General features: G+C 38.9%; 1 non-coding gene across 1 annotated transcript; it reads right to left on the reverse strand.

The window, feature by feature from the left end:
* LOC123937711 lies at nucleotides 1-148 on the reverse strand. The gene has a single exon (XR_006817525.1). It is a non-coding gene; the product is annotated as a U4 spliceosomal RNA (small nuclear RNA).
* Between the last annotated feature and the right edge of the window lie 15,146 nt (nucleotides 149-15,294).

The following is a 15,294-nucleotide window of genomic DNA, read 5'->3' on the forward strand; positions in this document are numbered from 1 at the left end:
TCTCTGTTGAGACTATCACACATAGTTTGAGAAATGACAAAAGAAATTATGACATGCTGGTCATTTAGGACAGAATTTTTTTAATTAGCAATAATAATCGCGCCTCGGATAAACCTCATTGGCTACGATGCTGCCACTGTGCAAAGCTTAGGACAGAATCTTTTTACAGAAAAGTCATTGTGCGGATCTGACGACCGTAGGCTGCATTCTGCTTTGGTGACAAGGGCTTGCCCTTAGGAGTGCCCCAATGCATGGAGACAGCCATCCAGACAAGCTGAAGTCATCATCTTTGAAAAAAAAAAAAAAAAGTTTCTTTTTCTATGGAAAGTTTTTATCTGGAGACTGCTTGTAACCTTATTATGGTTTGATTCCATCACGTCCCTCTGTGTTCCACACTGCCTGTTTTTTCTTTCTGTCCTCATTTGGACCTATATCTCCTCTGTAACTTCGATTCATTAGTGTCAAGTTGTAATTCAAAGAGAACATTATCCAACCAGAGGATGGTGTATGGGTTTCATATCCTACGTTAATTCTGGTCAATTCATAAGAACTGTCAGGTGTGCTGGGTTAAGAAATTATAGTGGTCTCTCCACCCAAAAGAAAAGGATGTTGTGATTAATCAGAAGTATGTGGCTTGGAAAAGGGAATGGTGTGTTGATCCTCTGGAAAAGGATTTTTCTCTCATGCCAAAGGTTTTAGTCACTAACTTTTTGAGTGAAACCCTCAGAAGCCGTTATTTTTTCCTTGCATCTTAGAACATATAGGTAGAATGCACCAAATAAATAAAACTTGAAGTGACATCTTGTTATAAAAAAGACATAAATATGTGGCAAAAAAATTCTAACAATACAGAAAATATAAGATAATCATGAAATTCTCCCTCCCCTGTCCTTTTACATATTGATTTCTAGAACCTCTTTTTATTTTTTTTAATTTTTTTTATATTTTAGAACCTCTTTTTAAAGCAAATGTTAACCACTCTTCCAGAAAATGCTTCCAGAAAAATGCTGAAATAGGATTGAATGAGAAAATTATTTTTTAAGTGTCTTACAAATTGCCAGGAGCTATGCTAACAGATAATATGATTCCCACCCTCAGGAAACATATAGTCTAGCTGATAAAAATAACATGTTGAGGGGTCCCTGGTTGGATCGGTGGGATAAGCCTCCGACTTTTGATTTTGGCTCAGGTCATGATGTCCTGGTCATGGGACTGAGCCCCACATGGGGCTCTGCGCTCAGCGTGGAAGAGTCTGCTTTAGATTCTCTCTCCCTCTCCCTCTCACTTGTGCCCTCTCTCTTTTTCTCTCAAATAAATAAATAAATAAATAAAATCTTAAAAAAAAAAAAAATGTTTAGCGAGTGTGGAGGGAAGCCAAAAGGGAGCAAACGTGCAGCAGTGAACTGGAAGGAGTCTGAAATCACTCTAGTGACCCAGTTGCTATGGCGATTCTGCCTTCGGTAGGGATGTACTGACTTCCATGAAGAAAACTAAACTGTTTGCCTGATTTCTACTATAGGTGAATGATGGGAAGCCAAGGGCAACTGGTATTGGAAGCCAGAAGCCTGGAAACACAGCAGCAGCTGGGAGGATGGGAAGCCATGTTATGGGAGGGGAAGACACACTTGATTTCTCAGAGACTTCTGAGCAGTCTGTTTGGGAGGAATTACCTGAGGTATGAGGCCCTCAGATTTGAAATACATTTGTAGAGCCCCTAGAATATTCTTAGAAAATATCCTTCTAACTTTGGCAGCTGAGCAGGGACTGCAGAAGCCCCCTTTTCCCTTCATGTAGAGTTGGCCTCCTTCTTCCATAGTCCAACTGCCGAGATTTCTGTCAGCTTCTGGTGGTGGCAGTTATGCTCTGATTCTGGATTATTTTGAGAAGAATTAATTAATTAATTAATTAATTTTAAGACTTTATTCATTTATTTGACAGAGATAGACAGTGAGAGAGGGCACACAAGTAGGGAGAGAGGGAGAGGGAGAAGCAGTCTTCCTGTACAGCAGGGAGCCCGATATGGGGGCTCAATCCCAGGACCCCAGGATCATGACGTGAGCCGAAGGCAGACATTTAACAACTGAGCTACCCAGGTGCCCCTCTGAGGAGAATTTAGGTATTAGCACACTCGACTTTGTTCTTCTTCTAGGCCAAGGCACTTCCAGTCCTCGCTTCCTCAGAGCAGCTGTCTTCTAGTGGAGGAGATGGTTAGTTAGCCAGTTAACACACGGTCACCAATAGGATCTTCACTGGTTCTGTGACGCTCAGGGGTATTATCACACATCATGACCAACAATAATAAGAGTACTGATTTTAGCCTCTTTTCAGGGATTTTTCCTTTCTTTTTATTTCCACTTAACACTTGGAAGCTCTAGCTTCCAAGAAAAGTCTCTCTCCATCTTTTTAAAGATTTTATTTCTTTGACAGACAGTCACAGGTAGGCAGAGAGGCAGAGAAACAGGGGGAAGCAGGCTCCCTGCTGAGCAGAGAGCCTGATGTGGGGCTTGATCCCAGGACCCTGGGATCACAACCTGAGCGGAAGGCAGAGGCTTTAACCCACTGAGCTACCCAGGCACCCCTAAGAACAGTCTCTTTGAACATAAGGAAGGGAAATACCTTCTGTAAGCACTTGTAAAAGCCTGGTGTGGGCATATCCTCCAATTCTGAGAAGGGGTACCCTTAATGCAGGCTCAGCACAGCCCTCCAGAGGAGGCTTTAATCTTAGCTGGACAGGAAGAAATATTATTTATAGGTCATTTGCTTCCTTGAATCATTAAGAAGAAATACCATGTAAGGCTTGAAGTTTCTCTCCCTCTTTGTTATCGAATAAGCAAAATGCTCAGAAGTTCCTCAATAGTGGTTTATGTGGAATGGCCTGATCAGGTGGAAGCCAGTGGTGTGGATGGTGAAAGAATTCACCCGAGGCAGAACAGAGGATATAGAAGTTTGTTCATTTACTCATTTTTAAGATTTTATTTATTAATTTGAGAGAGAAAGAGAAAAAAAAATGAGTGGGGTGAAGGGCAGGAGGCGAGGGAGTCAAGCAGACTCCCCGCTCAGTGGAGATCCCATTGTGGGGCCTGATCCCAGGATTCTGGGATCATGACCTGAGCTGAAGGCAGATGCTTAACTGACTGAGCCACCCAGGCGCCCCAGAAGTTTATTGAATACACTGCAAGGGAGAAGTGGGCAGGACAGGAGAGGAGAGACAATCTGTCAGGAGGAGGTTGGGGTGCTGTATTAATGGTATATATATATATATATATATATATATACACACACACACACACACACACACACACACACATATATATATATATATAGATAGAGAGAGAGGGAGAGAGAGATACCCATATATGTATAAATATAATATATATAATATTTATATATATATATTATACAGTATGATGATTTGACTAATGTCTGCTTGCCTCCAAAAAATGGGCGAGAAATGCTTTGAGGTCAGGGCCATATCTGGTCAACAATATAATATTGGCTATCCCACTCATTAATTGCTACAATTCTTTCAAATCATGGCTTTTCTATAGGGCTGATCCTGTGCTGTGGCACTTTCTGCTAATCCCCACATGGGTGTTGCTGCATAGAATGATATTTGAAGCTGAATTAAATGGTTTTCCATGCAAATAAATGGATCTTCTTATTCTTTCACAAATTTACAAAAGCAAAATAGCAAAGTCATGTTCAAGTGGATTGAAAACTGTTAGTTTTTCTGTCATTTTCCCATTAGGTTTGTGGTCACTTTATCTGGTCCAGACACATGTATGTCTCATCCCATGATGAACTAAAGAGTTCTTTATTACATTCTGCATCCTCTGCATCACTTTGCCAACATGCAAGGATGGAACATTGTTCAGAAGTGCAGCAGAGTGGAAATGCAGCTGAAGATCAATAAAAACTGACAATCATGACTGTGACATGATTTCAACTAAGTATATTACTGTCAGAAGATCACTATTTTATTTTGGTCAACAGCATTTCTATGAAATCTGGTCTTTAGCCACATTATAAATTCCATAAAGGAATAACCTGATCAGTTTCTTTTGTAAACTGGGGGGCAAGAGAAAGTCATCATGAGCTCTCAGCTTACTCGAAATATTTATTATTACTTCTGATAGCAAAAAAGGCCATCAATTCTTATATACTTCATTTTGATTCATTATGTTGCTGGAGATCACTTACTTGTCCGTGTCATTTTTAAAAAATTACATTTCAGCTACCCGTGTAATGAGGGAGAACAACATGTAGCATTTTTCGAGCTTGTCTGATTATTATTTGTTGAATATACAAATATGCGCTTAGTCTCCTTTCCTGAAGTAGAAGGCTTCTGGTAGGAATAGTCACCTAGTTTACGACACCCACTCTCCAATGTTGATAGTAGCTTGATTATCAAGTCAGGTCATAATGCTTGTATTATTTGTGAAATAGTTTTAGAAGTCATTCTGTGGAATAATTCTACAGATAAATGAGGATCCTTACTGAGGCGTGAGGTGTCAGAGAGAAGCAGATGTGAATCAGCTCTAATGATTATTCATGTGTAACATTTATTAAATTTGTTTTTATGTGGTTCAAAGCAGTTTGACCTCTCATTATTGTTTTGGTATTTTTTTTTTCCAGAGTTTATCTGTGTGCAGGGAAGTCATAATGCTGAGCTATCTGTCTGAGGTTAATCACTTGCACCAGAAGATTAAAAACATGAGATCGATACGACTCTGGATAATATTCTGTCACCACTCCATCCCCTCTGCAGAGCTATGTAAATCTTTTGATGTACTATTCAAGGTACACGATTTTTTCCAGGTCCCTTGGAGATGACTTCATAATGTGAAGAAGCTGTAATGCTCTAAGAAGTAAAGGAACAATTGATTTCTATGACTTTAAAAATTTAACACTGGGAGGCACCTGTGTGGCTCAGTGGGTTAAAGCCTCTGCCTTCGGCTCAGGTCATGATCCCGGGTTCTGGGATGGAGCCCTGCGTCCGGCTCTCTGCTCAGCAGGGAGCCTGCTTCCTCCTCTCTCTCTCTGCCTGCCTCTCTGCCTACTTATGATCTCTGTCTGTCAAATAAATAAATAGATAAAATCTTAAAAAAAAAATTTAACACTGGGAGGAAATAAGTGAAATAAAAGATAATAAACTTTCCCTTCCCAGATTTGATTTTAGCCACACTCTGGTAATAGAGTCCAGATCATGAAGCTTTATAGGTCAGTAAGATTCTTGATGGAGCTATGTTCAAAGTATTGAGAATCCTGATGAAAATCATACATCTATTTCCATTAGGGCTAATAATCTAACTAAAATATCAGGGTTCTGAGCTTTGGGCTAATAAGGCATTTATGAGCTCTTGTTCATCTCATGTACTTTTTTTTTTAAGGATTTTTTAAAAAAGATTTTATTAATTTATTTGACAGAGAGAGAGAACAAGCACAAAAGCAGGGGGAGCAGAAGGCAGAGTGAGAGGGAAAAGCAGGCTCCCTGCCAAGCAGAGAGCCAGATGTAGGGCTCAATCCTAGGACCCTGGGATCATGATCTGAGCTGAAGGCAGATGCTTAACTGACTGGGCCACCCAGGCGCCCCTCATCTCATATACTTTTATGTATTTCTATTTTATCCTTTGGTCAACAAAAACTACAAAATGATTTTTTCTTGAAATGTATATTTGATGGGCATATATTTCACACGTGCAGGGTCCATATGCAGAAAATTATTTAAAGGAATCCTTTGTGGGGAATAGTTGTTGAATCCTTAAGCCACAACATCTGCCTGCTACAGTGATGAATGATATGAATTGCTCCTGAGATGGGGCCAGTCCAGAGGGCCACAGAGTTCTGGGTAGATTCATTTTATGGACAGTTAACTTCAGAGAGCTGATTGTATTTCAGATTAGCCTTCGCATTTGGCCTCTCTGTCAGAGGAAGCAAACCAAGGCATGGTACATAGCATCATCATAGCTGTGCACCCTGTTGAGGAGCAAGGTTTGGTGGGAAATGTTGAGGAGCATTTCAGAGTCAGCAGGATAGCTCTAAGGCAGTATGCCTTCTCTCATCTGGAACTCCCACAAGCACTGTAGGCCTCCCTCAGCTGAGCCCTGTTCCACCCTACTCCCTCTCCAACACTCCCCAACCCCAATATTGTTGAGAAACCTGCCCAGCATTTAGTGTGACCACTTCCTAATCCTCAACCTGACCACAAAGACAGAGGTGATCAAGGGTGTCTCTGGTAGACACCAAGCTTACTTTTTATTTTATAGTTGATTGAATTAAAGAATATTACCTAAAAGTTTATTTTTTTATTAATTAATTTTGATGACATATAATGTATTATTTGCCCCAGGGGTACAGGTCCGTGAATCATCAGGCTTATACACTTCACAGCATTCACCATATCACATACCCTCCCCAATGTCCATAACCCAACCACCCTCTCCACACTCCCCCTCCCCCCAGCAACCCTTAGTTTGTTTTGTGAGATTAAGAGTCTTTTATGTGCCTGTTAGTTTAAACAGAATCAATCAAAGCATCAGACACCTGGTTGTAAGGCTGATGTCAGTTGAGAGTTCTGTCCTGGTGAAATGTTACATACCACCTGTGGCTTCTGAAATTTATAATACTAAAATCAAACGTATAATGATGGTGACATTGCAGATTGTCACTTTCTCATGTAGATTCCTCTTGTTCTAATTTAAATATACAAAGAAGTAACACAGAATCTTAAAGTAAAATTTGCCATATTTACTTTTGACTTTTTAAAGTAAAAATACAGCTATTAGAAATAAAGCTGAAATCCTGTTTTCCTTCCTCAGACTCCTTAGAATCACTTTCTTCTCAAAGATAATCACTTTTGGGAATTTATAATATGCTTTTCCAGCCCATTTTAAAGTCTTTTAACTATTTTTACTGAGTATTGTTTTGAAAGTATTTAAAGTTTTACAGGAGCTGTATATATTTTTCATTCACTTTTACCACCCCCTTTTTACATTCTGCATTACGTGGTCACTCAAGGAATATGTATTTTGTGTTCTATGTTCTGGGCACTATTCTAGATGTTAGTGCTAGAGATTAACAAAATGGTAAGAAATTAACCTGCCTAAGTGGAATTTATGTGTTAATTGGGAAAGAACAAATAAATAAAGAAGTAAAATATGTTGGACAGTGAAAATATTATGGACCAAAAAAATAGGAAAGGAGAATGCAGAGGGATAGGCTGAGACAGTCTGGGCAGAATGAGAGGAGCCCTGAGGACACAAGGGAAATAGGAGAAGTGAGGTTTAGAGTTGCTTAGAAGTGAAAGGCTGGGTTGGGGGCTCACTTGGAGCACACAGAGTTCTGGGATTTTCTTCTGATTGAATGAGATGGACATGTTAAGATAGAACTGTTGATGTGTATGAACCTGGTTTGTAGACATGAACTACTGTAGAGCCTTCCATCATGTAACTTAATCACATTTTATCTATATATTCCTTTATTGATGACCATTTGGCTATGTCTCATTATTTGTTTCTATTGTTGACAATATTGCTATGAAAATTCTCCTTTCACTTCTCCTGGTATTCACGTGCAAGTTTCCCTGGGCTCAGAAATGGAATGGCTACCATTTTTGTCATGCACACTTTCAATGTTATGTACATTGATAAATTGTTCCTCAAAGTGCCTGTTTACATTTTCCCCAAAACATACAGACTAACACACATCGCACATGAAGCCATTTCCTTACAACTTTGCCCACACTAGGCCTTGTCTTTTGAACTTTGGAGCCTTGAATATTGCAAAATGGGGGTTTATTTCTTTAATTTGATTTCTCTCTATACTAGTGAAGTTATGCATTTTTTTCATTTATTTCTTGACCATTTCACTGCTTTATAAATTAGCTTTCATATACTTTGCTTGTTTTTACCTTCATGTTGTCTTCTGAATGATTTATATCAATTTCTTATATATTCTGGATATGAAGCCTTGATAGTACACTTGGCATGTATCTTCTCCAAGTCTGTTCCTTGTTATTTATCTTTGCCTACACTGTCCTGAACTGTGTCCAGGTTTTAAATTTTGATATTGCCTGGTTACTTATCTTTTTTTAATAATTGGAAGTTTCAATGTCTTTAGAATTTTTTTGAATACTCCTATGTCACAAAGATATTCATATCTATGTATCAATCTATCCATCCATCCGTCTATCCACCTGTCTATCATTTATCATTCAAGGTTTGGTTTATACATTTAGAGCTATAGTAGATGTTGTGGTACAGAGCCCAGAGTCTATTTCAAGTACTGTCTTCCAACAGCACATAGCATAATCTGTCCCTCAAATTAACAAAAACCTGTTTTGCTCAAGATTCTGCTACCTCTTCAGAGATAGTCCTGTTCGTGTGGAAGGACAAAAGTCTGGCTCCTGGCCTCAGTTTGGGATTTCTCTAAAGGGCCAGTCCCACTTCCAAGCTCTTTGTGGGACTGATGAGCCCTCTGTGGCAGTGAATCACAATTTAACTTCTCTCCTGCCCAAGTTTGCTTCCTTCCCTTCTTTATGCAAATTAATCACCCATAAACCATGCTAATCTACATCTCAGCGTCTGTGTTCTAGAAAACCTGACTTGTGACAATGGGCACAAGAAGTGGTCCTAGAAAACAGATTTAAAAACAGATTTTGGAGCTGAACTTCCATCACCTGGCTGGTAATGATGACTTTTTTTTTTAACGCCATAGATGAAGTAATGATAAACATTGCCAAGCAGTAGCCCAGTGACTTCTAAAACTTTCACTAGGGGGAGGGGGGATTGAGGCTGGAAGAAAATACACTGGTGGGTACAACATCTCAAGTGATTGAGAGGTTTAGGAGAAGTAGTAAGGATTTATAAGGATTTGGGACTTGACCTGTGTTGAGTTAAACTACTCCCATAATACTGCTGCCCTGGCTTCTATTTTGTGTTGGTCAAGCAGCTTTCAGGGGCCTTGAACTTGAACTGACACCAGCTTCTGCTGTGAGCTCAAGCCCTAGCTAATAGCCCACAGAGTCACAGGTAAATGTAAATTTGTGATATGACTCCCGTTAACTATTCCTGTGGTAAGTATTTTCCCCTGGCCACCTAGGGCCTTCCCACTTCTACCCCTAAACTCCTGCTGGTTTTGGTTTGAATTGCTAATCCACTTTTGGTCCAGAAACCCCAAAGCACTCCACTGGCAGACCTTAAAAGAGCCATGTGCCCAGACCTTGACACCATGTTCTTTCTGCCTGCACCCTGCCTTGACCTCCCCTGTGCCCAGTACCTCCTCTAGGATCTGTGAATGATAAACTTCTCTATTTCATTTTTCTTTGTGGTCTTTTGTTGACTTGTCACTCATCATCTCACACACCCCCAGGCTCTACTTAAGAAACATTAAAAAAAATCACAACAGATGGCTGGTGCTTGGGGCTATTGATAAATTAGAAAAAGACAAAGAAAAGCTGAAGAACTTTAATCACCAGTGAAGGCTTTGTGATAGCCAGAGGATGTCCTGGGTCATATATAAAGAGATTCTCAGCTTTTGCATCTGGAAGACAGAAAAAAGCTGAAGATCAAGCCCCTGGTTTTTTTGTTTTGTTTTGTTTTGTTTTTTTTTAAAGATTTTATTTATTTATTTGTCAGAGAGAGAGTGTAGCAGCAGGCAGAGAGAGAAGCAGGCTCCCGGTTGAGCAGGGAGCCCAATATGGGACCCGATCCTAGAACCCTGGGATCATGACTTGAGTCGAAGGCAGATGCTTAACCAACCCAGCCACCCAGGCGCCCAAGCCCCTGGTTTAATGATAGTGAAGCTCTAAAGAAAACTGGATTTTCAGTCCTGGGAAGTTCGGAACACCAAGTTCAGGGTAGCAATGAAGAAGTGGGAGTCTAAGATTTGAGTTAAGGCACTCAAAAAATCTTGAATCCCCAGATTCTCCTAAATGTTTTAAGCATGAATAAGTGGCCCACTCCTTGCTGAGAGTCTAGTGCTCCTTGCTTATATTAAGATAATGCAGAGGCCTCTTCGCTGGTGACAACAGTTGTTCTTCTCAAGATCTCCCTGGCTCTCCACCCTTTGAACATCAGCAGTTTCTAGGGTGAAGTCCAAGCATAACCTAGCCAGGGAAGTAACTGCGACTGCTAAGACAAACTACAGGACCTACCCATTATATTTTAACAGGAGTTGGGAGAGTATGTCTTGAACTATAACATCCTGAGACTTCTAGATGAGAGGAGATGGAGTACAGAGTTGGATAAGGGAGTCTTTACTGATATGGGACCGTTATTCCTGATAAAAATAACACTCTGACAAGAGCCTCGGGAATCAGTGCTAACAGCCTCTTTGGATTACAAGTAGAAAGAAGGGTCCCCAGAAAAATGAGGACATAGCTTTCTCAACATAAGAAAAGTCATTTTGCCTCCCCCTCCACCCTGCCATCTTGTGAAGAATGTAATAACAAAGAGCTGCTATCATGCCAGGAGATACCTAGTCTTATTCAAAATTGAAGATTGACATGGTGGATATTCATGAGTTATCTCTGCAGGATCTAAACGCCTTTGAGAATTCTGATACTGTACCAACAAGTGCCAGAGAATCGATGATGCTGACCCTGCCAGCCCTCCTGACTTTGACTGGGACTCAGCCGCCTTAAAATGACCTTTGCCCGATTCTGTGCTATACTCCCCACTGCACCAGCTCCCTCATGAATATGCATGAACCCCTAGCTTAAAACTTCCCCAATTTTGTCCTTCAGGGAGACACTGCTTTGGGAAAGATCCCTGGTGTTCTCCTTTACTTGTTGCAAGTAAAGTCCATCCTTTTCTTATTCTTTGGTTTGGTTGTGTCTTTTGGCTCAGTACCCACCAAGAGGCGAACACAGTTTCAGACAACGAGAAGACTCTTAAAACTTGGAAAAAGTGAAGTACTCCATCAGGTGAAGCAGAAATGCCAGAAACATTGCAGAGAGAGGGAGACAAGATAAAAAGAAAGAGAAATGAACATGTTAAGGAGAATGTACTATACAAGACTAGAAAAACAACACATGAGCCTGGGAAACCCATTGGCAACTACATTCTATAGTAGGGTCCAAAGTACATTCTGTTTATTAAAGCAATAAAGAATGCACTTAGGGGGCGCCTGGGTGGCTCAGTGGATTAAGCCACTGCCTTGGCTCAGGTCATGATCTCAGGGTCCTGAGATCGAGCCCCGCATCGGGCTCTCTGCTCCGAAGGGAGCCTGCTTCCTCCTCTCTCTCTGCCTGCCTCTCTGCCTACTTGTGATCTCTCTCTGTCAAATAAATAAATAAAATCTTTAAAAAAAAAATAAAGAAAGAATGCACTTAGAGGAGGGACCAAAGTAATACTGAGAAGCCCACTGGCAACGTCCTCTTTCGACCATGGCTGATGGTAAGACTGGGCTCCTTGATAGCAAAGGAGATTTTATGATCCTAAAATAACTATGGGTCAGGGGCTCAAGCTTCAGAAGAAAGATGGAAATAATTGTAATGAATGAGAGTGTTATGATATTTATATCATATGGTTATTACCACCAGACCATATCCCTCATGTAATAATCACTAAACAACCAAGTAGACAGAGTGATATAGTCAGTTGATATTAACCACTTTTTTGTTAGGGCATACCTTAGAACTAGCACAATGGATAAAAAACTGGAATTACCATTATGATAGGGATAGATAATACACATAGGATCCAAAATATGGACTCTATCACTCAGGCTGATATAACTATTGCTGCGATCAAGTGTCCAACCTGTCAACAGTGGAAATCAACAAAAGATGAGTTCTCAGTATGATGAGTTCCATCTTTCTAGGAAACCAACTAGCTTTGGCAATGGGTTGATTATATCAGATCTTTTCCACCCTGAAGGAGTAGTAATTCATCTTAAAGGGAATTGACTTGTTTTGCCTTTCCTGCTTGTAGGACCTGAAGCACCATTATCTAAAGACTTATAGACTATTTCAACCATAAGGATTGTGCATACAGTTGCTTCAAATGAAGAGACTAACTTTATAGCAAAGGAGGTAGAGCAGCAGGCCTGTACCCATAAGATTCCTTGGTTCTCATGAGTTTTCATAGCTGGATCCCTCCATAGGAATTGTCCTCAGCCAAAAGTTGCTGTCCCCCAAATGTTCCTCCTCATCCTGCCCCCAACAGGGGCAGCCTGTTTTGTAGTTCAGGATGTCTCTGAAGAGCTTTCATAGGTCCAGAGCCCTTATGTCATTAGCCAAAGTGAGTTAAAGTTTAGCTTCTCTGTCTGATTCTATTTCTCTCACTCCCATGAGCCCTCCCCATTCAGCCTTTTGCACACAAATTTAAGAGTTGTTTTCTGGAGAAACTGACTTAGATGGCCCTCATTTAGCATTTATTTTTGTGTGGTGTGTTATAAGGATCTATTATTTTATTCCTTACAGAAAGTTGAGTGCTCTAAAGGTATTTAATATAAAAATCATCAAAAGATGGAAAGGCCCACTGATAGGTAACAACCAGTACTATTACACATCAAGTGGTATAGACACACCCTTCCCTTGCCTTTTCTATTCTATTGATCTATTTGTTTACTCCTATATTAATGTCACATAATTATAATTTTTATATAATTATAATATATATTATTATCTGTTAGGACAGATCTCTTGCCTTTGCACATTTACTTTAGCTCTATCTCGAATGGGACAACTGGATGGCTCAGTTGGTTAAGTGTCTGCCTTCAGTTCAGGTCATGGGCCCAGGAACCTGGGATTGAATTCCTCATTGGGCTCCTTGCTCAGTGGGGAACCTGCTTCTCCCTCTCCTTCTGTCACTCTCTTGCTCTCTCTCTCTCTCTCTCTATCTCTTTCTCAAATAAATAAATAAAGTCTTTAAAAAAAGATTTATCTTGGATATCCTTAAGCAATTATTATGCCACATACAATTTTAAATCCTGGTTTCAAGTTCATGAAAACATTGTTTGGATTCAAGTTATGAATGAATGGAATTTACAAATTAATAATGGTAAAAATTGACAGCTTTTAATATTGAATTTTCTCATCTATTAACACATTCTAAATATATAAATGTATAGTTTCCTTTTATGTCCTCCCTGTAGTTCTTCATATCTTTTCTGATATTCCTACTTACTTTAGTGTTACTATTTGCTAATAGTGCCATTTCTTTTTCTTTCTTTCTGGATTTTTGTCCTCTCTTGAGAATTTTGTCCAAGATATTTACCCTGGCTGTTTACCTTCTGAAGGTATGCATAGTGGACTTACCTGACAATTCTATATTTCTAGATATCTCCTTTCTTGTCCTAGTGAAGAACAGTCAAATTCTGGGGGAGAGTCAGGTTCATGGCAGGCTGGCAGATTGGTGGGATATAAAAAGCAATATGAGTTAGACTCACAGAGCATGAAATGCCACATCACTCAGCATTTTTAAGCAGCTGTACTGAATGTAAAAAGATTACATTACCTTGCATCCATCTTGGTTCTTGAATATTTTGCTGTATTGATTTGATAGTGGCCCTTCTTTGATTTTGCAAAAAGAAATTACTGAGCAAAGAAAACTTAACATAAAACCAGAGAGGTGTCACCTGCAGTGAAATAAAGGAGTTCTTCAGAGATCCTAGGTTCCATGTAATTTTAGAGAAGCTGATATTGTTCAGAATTGATATGTGTGGAGAAAGCCACTCCCTACCACTCTTTTTGATTTGGTATTAAAATCCTTCAAAGGAGTAAAGATTAGTATGTAAAACAGCTGAGCCAGGATTTAGCAGTGGATATTGAAAGATGTGAAAGTTTTTTTTTTTTTTTCTAAACCATTGTAGAATTAACACATATGGTGTTTAGATTCAGACTTAAAGTATCATATATCAAACTAAATCGTGTCAGATTTGTGCTGACTCAGAAAATATTTTATTGTTGTCTTCCTTGATATGAGGAGGAAACCTGAGACTTTGAAATACATACATGGGTATATAAATCCTGTCTAAAAGTTATTTGGAATTTTACTTCTGGTTATCATGGAGTATAAGGGTCTGTACTTATCTTACTATCATAAATGACTAAGAAATGGGGCACTGTAAGTAAAATTCTTTTCAAACATGAAACAAATGCCAGTTTAAGACTTTGATCTCAGGAAAGGGGGAGGGGGAGATTAACCTTATCATTTTATTCCCACATTTTTTCTTGGAAGAAATTATTGGCCAGTAACACAAAGAGTAAATCAATAGTCTTGCTGAGTTGAAGAGACAAAGAGCTGCCTCAAAGACTTTGAGGCAGCTACATTTTTAAGGGATGTGTGCTATAGAGGATACACTATGCAGAAAAAAAGCTCAAGAAATATACACAGACATCCTATTAAATCTTTGGACTGATACCATTTTGCACATGCATAGGGCATGAAACCAAGTGAAAAAATCCTAAGAAAGGAATAATTACTGAAGAAATGTGAGTTATCCTATTTTCAGATTATTATATTATTATTATTATTATTATTATTATGCATGATTGAAAATTAAATTTCTAGTATGCAGATAGAGAAACTTGACTGACTATACAGGGAATTCAGTAAAGACTCCAGATGGTCATGCCTTAGTCATGGGCTAAACCAGATCTAGAGAAAAGATTACTCTGGTGCCATTCTAAAATGTGATTAATAACAAACCTCAAAAGAGCAGAAGTATATTTAAATAACTTAATTTCCTGCTAGAACAAAGCCCAACACTTTTTAAGGAAATACAATTTTATCATGCATTCAAAAATGTAAAAAAAATAGTGTCTACCATACAAACAAAAATTTCTGGATATGCAAAGACCTAAGGAAATATGATCAATAAAAAAAAAATTTCAATAGAAATGGTATTTAAGTGACAGATGATGAAATTAGCAAAGACTTCCAAGCAGCCATTATAAATATACTCTATGCATTTGAGAATATAAAGGAAAAACAACATGATGAAAGGAGATATGAAAGATATATAGAAGATTCAACTATGACTCTAGTGATAAAAAATGCTCTATCTAAAATGAAAATATTTAGATGGCTTAATCACACATTTAGAGGCTATAACAGCAAAGACAATATACTTGAAGATGTAACAATATCATGTATCAAAAATGAATGCAGACAATAAAGATGTAAAAATTAAAAAATACAGCTTCAATGAGCCATAGGAAAATATCAAGAACTCTAAAGGGCTGGAAAAACATAATTGAAAACATAATCCTTCAAACCTTTCCAAATTTGATGGAAACTATAACACAATTCAAAGAATCTCAATGAGCCTCAAATAGGATAAGCAAAG

The sequence above is a fragment of the Meles meles genome, chromosome 2 (assembly GCF_922984935.1).
Source record: "Meles meles chromosome 2, mMelMel3.1 paternal haplotype, whole genome shotgun sequence".
Taxonomy (NCBI): domain Eukaryota; kingdom Metazoa; phylum Chordata; class Mammalia; order Carnivora; family Mustelidae; genus Meles; species Meles meles.